The sequence below is a fragment of the Xyrauchen texanus genome, chromosome 35 (genome assembly GCF_025860055.1).
Source record: "Xyrauchen texanus isolate HMW12.3.18 chromosome 35, RBS_HiC_50CHRs, whole genome shotgun sequence".
NCBI classification, from domain to species: domain Eukaryota; kingdom Metazoa; phylum Chordata; class Actinopteri; order Cypriniformes; family Catostomidae; genus Xyrauchen; species Xyrauchen texanus.
The window spans coordinates 37,886,459-37,893,958 of NC_068310.1; the positions used below are offsets into that span (position 1 = coordinate 37,886,459).

At 41.1% G+C, this 7,500-nt stretch overlaps 1 long non-coding RNA gene across 1 annotated transcript in view; it reads left to right on the plus strand.

Moving 5' to 3' along the window:
* LOC127629180 (uncharacterized) overlaps positions 1–5,706 on the plus strand; it is an 82,216-nt gene extending 76,510 nt beyond the window's left edge. Inside the window, exon 3 of the long non-coding RNA XR_007968748.1 lies at positions 5,633–5,706. This is a non-coding gene — a long non-coding RNA (uncharacterized LOC127629180). The remainder of the gene's footprint in view (positions 1–5,632) is intronic.
* Positions 5,707–7,500: the final 1,794 nt, after the last annotated feature.

Consider the following 7,500-nt stretch of genomic DNA (forward strand, 5'->3'; position numbering starts at 1 on the left):
AAAATAAATTGAAAATGGAAGGGAATGTTTGTATTGTTTTATTGTGTTGTTTTCTGCCTCTTCAACAACAACAAAAGTGACCCCACGCGGGCGATTCTACCTGTTGTTCTTTACATAGCTCTTATCCTACATTGTGATATGTAGTCCGGATTTGGTCATCTTGAAATGTAAGATGGATTGCCTGATACTGGATAGCAAAACATGAGATTTCCAGATTCAACGTTTTGAACATCTGGGTCCTGAGGTTTAAACCACATCAGAGACCGTGTGGCGTTTCCTGAAGTCACCACTGGAGGTCGCCAAAGGCAACATGGTCATATAATACACAGCGAGTAAACGGCAAAAATAATATTTTAAATACATTTTTATTAACTTTTTTACACGAGCATATAACCGTTCCGTTATTACGGTAAAGATCAAAATACAAATCCCTTCTTAATGATCCGTAATGTATAACCAATTAATCTCTTAATACTTGAGCAGTGACAATAAAGAGCTTAAAAATGGCTTAAACTAAACAGTCGATTAGATATCCACTGAAAGACTAGAATAAAACTCATTTGCACAAAATTGTGACAAAATGTATATAAATAAATAAATAAATATAAAGAGATATGGAGAGACGTTCCTTTAGACGCGCTGTTTTCTTTCCACCCACGCGAGATTTCACGCGACTCTCGCTTTTGACACGCGCGTGTCCGTCGCAGACGGTAGCGCGCATGGATCCCTGATCTCGCGCGCGCACACATTCACACACACACACACATACACACACACACACACGCTCGCGCGCTGTTTTCCGCTCACAGTGTTTTTTAACGGCTGTCGAACAGCTCGGAGCAGCGATGTGGATCCAGATCCGGACGATCGACGGTAAAGAGACGCGGACGGTGGAGGATCTGTCGCGCCTCACAAAGATCGAGTCGCTGCGCGTGAAAATTACAGAGATCTTCAATGTGAAACCCGAGCAGCAGCGGCTCTTCTACAGAGGAAAACAGGTATGATGACGCTCCGCTTCCTGTCTGAATGTGGATTCGGTTCTTGCGCAACAGTCCAGAATTATAACTGATCCGGATTCAGCTGCAGAGCGCGACACACTGGCGTAATATCGTCCCCTCAGAGAGCTCACGTGTGACTATTTGTTGATGACAGAGTTTCCTGTGTTTCTGACCCATTAACACAAACTCAAACTCATGTTTATGACGGTCACGTGAGACCCTGTGGAAGTTATTCTACTCAACTAAACATAAACATTTAGAGTAACTGCTAATCTTTACAGATAGGCCACATATATATATATATATATATGAGGCGGCCAAAAGTTTGGAATAATGTACAGATTTGGCAATATTGAAAGAAATTGGTAGTTTTATTCACCAAAGTGGCATTCAACCGATCACAAGTGTATATTCACGACATTAATAACGTGGAAAATTACAATTACAATTTGAAAAAACAATTTACTACTACAAAAAATCCTCCACATGCATCAATGAGAGCTTTGCAGATACTTGTTAATCTAGCGGTCAGTTTGTCCAGATACTCGGGTGACCTTTCACCCCACACTTCCTGTAGCACTTGACCTTTCACCCCACACTTCCTGTAGCATTTGACCTTTCGCCCCACACTTCCTGTAGCACTTGACCTTTCGCCCCACACTTCCTGTAGCACTTGACCTTTCGCCTCACACTTCCTGTAGCACTTGACCTTTCGCCCCACACTTCCTGTAGCACTTGACCTTTCACCTCACACTTCCTGTAGCACTTGACCTTTCACCCCACACTTCCTGTAGCACTTGACATAGATGTGACTGTCTTGTCGGGCACTTCTCACGCACCTTACCGTACGTTTAGACCAGAGGCGGAGAGAGCGTCAAATCGACCGGAAGTCATTCATTTTCTATGACAGCCAGCGTCTCTCGGCGGCGAGAAGCGGTGCGGCGAGTCTTTGGCGGTGTGGGCATCAGAGGAAAGTTCAAGTGCGGCCAACATTATGGTAATGAGCTTTGACGCGGTTCGGCGGCAACCTATTGGAGTATAGAAGTGCTCTGAGTAACACAACAGAGTAAACTTTGGTTCCCACCAAACATTAGTGCCGAAGACAAAATGGAGGAGAAACTGATTATTGGCCTGGCGGGTTTTCACGTAATATTTGATCTGTCCCCGTTTGCTTACAGGGATATAAATAAAATTAAAAAACGATGCGTGGTCAAAGGTGTCTGAAATTGTTGGTGTGCCAGGTGAGTTGATGAAGTGGATATTATGGTTTATATAATATTATATAATAATATATTACAATATTACATGAGGATATACGCTACGTGTGATTTGTCGTCAAAATGTTAGCGTTCAACATGTCTGAATGTTTTGGCCCCTTTAAGTATAGTTCACAAAACCAAGCATTCTCAACGAACCTTGCCGCCTATTTCAAATACGTCAGAGCGTCAACGAATTTTCGATAGTGTTGTTGGCAGGGCAGCCAGAGTGAATCCGCCTCTCGCTGCCTCTGGTCTGAACGCACGGTTAGAGTCCAGCTGATCCCACAAAAGCTCAATGGAGTGAAGATCCGTAACACTCTTTTCCAATTATCTGTCGTCCAATGTCTGTGTTTCTTTGCCCACTCGAATCTTTTCTTTTTGTTTTTCTGTTTCAAAAGTGTCTTTTTCTTTATAATTCTTCCCATAAGACCTCCTGAGTCTTCTCTTTACTGTTGTACATGAAACTGGTGTTGAGCGGGTAGAATTCAATGAAGCTGTCAGCGGAGGACACGTGAGGCGTCTCAAACTAGAGACTCTGATGTACTGATCCTCTTGTTTAGTTGCACATCTTCCACATCTCTGTCTGTCCTTTTTAGAGACAGTTGTGCTTTGAAGACTGTAGTTACACCTTTGGCAATTTCCAGCATTGTATCACCTTCATTCCTCAAAACAATGATTGACTGATGAGTTTCAAGAGAAAGCTGGTTCTTTTTGGCCATTTTTGACCTAATGTTGACCTTAATGGCACTTTCCCACCGCACGTTACGGTTCGACTCGACTCGCTTTACTTTTCTGAGCTTGCATTTCCCCTGCAGTTTAGTGCCGCCTCAACGTGGGCGGGATTATAGGCTAATCGTCATAGTTGCGCCGCCTCTACTGCTGTGACATCATCTTAAACGCGACACATTACTGACCATAAACAATAACACGAGCGCTAGCTGTTAGCTGCTAGCGCATTGTGCTGAATAAAGCAGTTGTTCATGGTGATTTTACACGAGTGTAACAGTTAAATTGGTTGTTTTAGAAGCTTCCAGTAGCTGCTCAACTAAATAAAGTGAAGCTTTCAAGCACATTATAGAGTTAGCATAACAAAACGTCCCATCGACCATCGTGAACTCCAACAACGCCGTGACCGAGTCCAGCGCACTCTCGCTCACATTGCTCGCCGGTCTAGAGAGCGTCCATTTGGTCGAACCACTTCCCCTTTCTTCTGTTTGAACCACTCCGGCTGTTGTGGTCCTTGATTGTTCTGTCGTCACTTAAGTTTTTAACGCTATCGCTGTTGCTATCTTTAAAACTAGCATGTTGATATCCCGTGTCGCTAATCCAGTGACGCTGGTAGTGACGATTCTCTCTGACCAATCAGTGATCTGCAGGTTTTGACATCACATTTAGTATCGGCTCGGCTCGCTTGGAACCTCGACCGAGGTGGTAATAAAAAAAGTACCATATATCCGGGTACTATCCGCAGTGGAAAACCCCCAAAAAGCGTAGTCGAGCCGTACCGTGCAGTGGAAAAGCCCTATAAGACATGCCAGTTTATTGCATACTGTGGCAACTCAAAAACAAACACAAAGACAATTTTAAAGGTGCATTAAGTAAGAGTCAGAAACCCTTGTTGTTAGTGACACCTGTGGCCGTTAAGTGAACTGCAGCCTGTTGATCATGCTCGTGCACACACTCTATACGGACATGAGCGAACGACCATCGACCAAAACAATGATGTAACGTACAAAGAGGCTGAAGATGATCCACCGACATCGTGCTGACAGATGAGTTAGCATAATTAAAATTGCACCGTTATGATTGTTATATTTTGACTCTCCAGTGCTGGAACAGGGCTAAAACAAAATGTGGATATCGGTCTGGCTAAGCCAGACTTTAGTTTGAAGTAATCACTTTACTTTGCATGATACATTGACTGCATTTATATGCTAGCCTATGTTGGCGTTAGCTAGCTAGCCCACTTTATGATTAGCTGTTAGCTAAATCTGGTGGATGATGACAGCTGCTGTTTATAAAATAGACTGTACATTATAAATATGTTGACACGGTTCAGTATTGATGTGATTAATTTTGATATATTGATGCACTATTGTTTTATAATAATTAGAGATGCACCGATTGCAATTTTCTTGGCCGATTCCGATTTTTTACAAGTGTGACCTGCCGATACTGTTTTTTTCCGATTTTCTTTCTAAGAACTATTATTGACCGCATATACAAACAAAATGGACCTTTCTTCAATGCAACATTTTATATTCATAATAAAATAAATTATTAAACATTACAATTTCCCCCAAACTGCACTAAGTTACAGGATCTTCTCTCACTTAAACAACTCTCAAAATAAAGTGCTCTGTGACTAAAGGTAGAAATAACAATTAACTGCAAATGAGTTGCTTTATATAACAGATGTCAATTTCCACTATTTTTATAAATGGACCTTTTTCTCTTTATTACTCATCTAACAAAACAATTCCAAACATCTGAAAAACTGAAGTGTCCAATACGCTCAACTTACGTTAGATGTCCAAATATCAGTTGTAAAACTGAGCACTGTTTCGGGAACGGCTTGCATACCTGTCAACACTCCCGTTTTTCCCGTGAGTCTCCCGTTTAGTCATTTCTCCCAAAAAAACTCCTGTAATTTGTATGGCCCAAACCTCGTTATATGAATAATCACATCAATATATTATTCTAAGGTGGTCCAGTTGCCAGATCTTGAATGAAACGCATCCTACTCACACAATCGACACATCATACACATTACAAATCATTTATGACCTCAATCTGGCAACCAAAACCCATTTGCGCTGTTGATATCCGCGCAGGCAGTAGACGCGGGATGTTAAATCAAGCATCACTGGTAGAGGGGAGGAGAAGACTCAGCTGGTGCTCTGGTGAAAAAAACCAAATATACATGTTCATTTAACAACAGCTGGACGGAAGAATTGAATTTCATATCCCGAAGCCATATCGACAATGCCCACACCTTTTGCAATGTGTGTCGCACTGATTTTAATATCGGACACGGTGGGAAAAATTACATTAAATCACAACGGCACAATTTGTATTTATTTAGCCTGCCTCTGCCATCCAGCACCCCACTTCCCCTCTCCCGGATTTGTGTACCCAAATGTTGACAGATAACAGATAACGTGTGACATGACACGAGATTAAACAACTCGGGCAACGCGACGTGGGAAAGTACCTCCTACTCTGTATCGAGGAAATGTATCCGATTTCTGATCCCTCTGTCCTCAACAATTCCGGTCCCTGGCCGGTTGATCGCTGCATCTCTACTAAGGAGTTAAGCTAAGGAGTGGTGGTGTAGTGGTCTAAGCACATAATTGGTAATCTGGTAATCAGAAGGTTGCTGGTTTGATCCCCACAGTCACCACCATTGTGTCCTTGAGTAAGGCACTTAACTCCAGGTTGCTCCGGGGGGATTGTCCCCCGGTCCCCAGAAAGATATCTGATGACTGTGGTTAACACTTAAACAACTGGCATTCAGTGGGGCAATCCCCAACACATAAATGTAAATGTAATAAAAATGTGAATTTCATATGGATAATTGATGTGTTGTGAAGTGATGGATATTATCCTTTTAATAACCATGGCCCAAACATAACCTATTGTTGAAGTTCAGTTATTTAGACTTGTTTTATTATTATTATTATAATAATAATAATAATAATAATAATAATGTTGAATTCAACAGAGGAGACAGGAGAGAGAAGTCAGGCCATTGAGGAGAAGAAAGAGACAGTCAAGATGTGACACTTACTGTGTCAGAAGGTTCAAGTTAGTGGTGAGAACACAAGTCTGTTTCAGAGGATGCACAAGAAGCCACAACTACCTATAGGTTATAGTTCACACCCAGATACAGAAAAACACACACGGTGCACAGTTTGCACATGTTGTTATTGAAAATAAATATGTTGTCAGCCAAATTTATTTCTCAAGGGGTATTTTTGACATCTGTATTTGAAAAATCCTGGTTTACGGCCTTGCATATTATTTTAACTTTAATAAAGCTATAACACATTAAATATAACTGCATTAAGGATGTGACGCATGAAATGTAACCGCATTAAAGATGCGACGCATTAAAAATTACTACATTAAAGATGCGACGCATGAAATGTAACCGCATTAAAGATGTGACGCATGAAATGTAACCGCATTAAGGATGTGACGCATGAAATATAACTGCATTAAAGATGCGACGCATTAAAAATTACTACATTAAAGATGCGACGCATGAAATTTAACCGCATTAAGGATGCGACGCATGAAATATAACTGCATTAAAGATGCGACGCATTAAAAATTACTACATTAAAGATGCGACGCATGAAATGTAACCGCATTAAGGATGTGACGCATGAAATGTAACCGCATTAAAGATGCGACGCATGAAATATAACTGCATTAAAGATGCGACGCATTAAAAATTACTACATTAAAGATGCGACGCATGAAATGTAACCGCATTAAGGATGCGACGCATGAAATATAACTGCATTAAAGATGCGCCGCATTAAAAATTACTACATTAAAGATGCGATGCATGAAATGTAACCGCATTAAAGATGCGGCGCATGAAATGTAACCGCATTAAAGATGCGGCGCATGAAATGTAACCGCATTAAAGATGCGGCGCATGAAATGTAACCGCATTAAAGATGCGGCGCATGAAATGTAACCGCATTAAAGATGCGGCGCATGAAATGTAACCGCATTAAAGATGCGACGCATGAAATGTAACCGCATTAAACATGCGTCGCATTAAATATGAGGCATGAAGCGTTTGCATGTTTCCATGGATCATTTATAAATATTGGGGGGGTTGTACTTGTTTTGATTTTGGGGGGGTTTACCTCTCCCTATCCCCCCTGGAATCTACACCCTTGTTTCCATGGATCTGTCTATGCCAAACATTATGAATGCGAGCTCTGGAGGTTCACAAATAATAAAATAATAGAAAAACACCTTGACCCTTAAATTGATTTATATTTCAATTATCGTTATTATTGAGTTGTTACATTTATAATTTTCTTTAGATAATTTGTATAAGTTTGCTGTGAATGTGTTAAAAGAAAGGTTGATTTCTGTTGAGGACACTGTTGAACTGATTATAGTTCAGTTCTGAGGTTGATGGACTGCGTCTGTTATTTGAACACTTTTGTTCGAGGCCCCTGACAGGGTCCGCTTGTGTTTTTGCAGCGTGTCTGTGG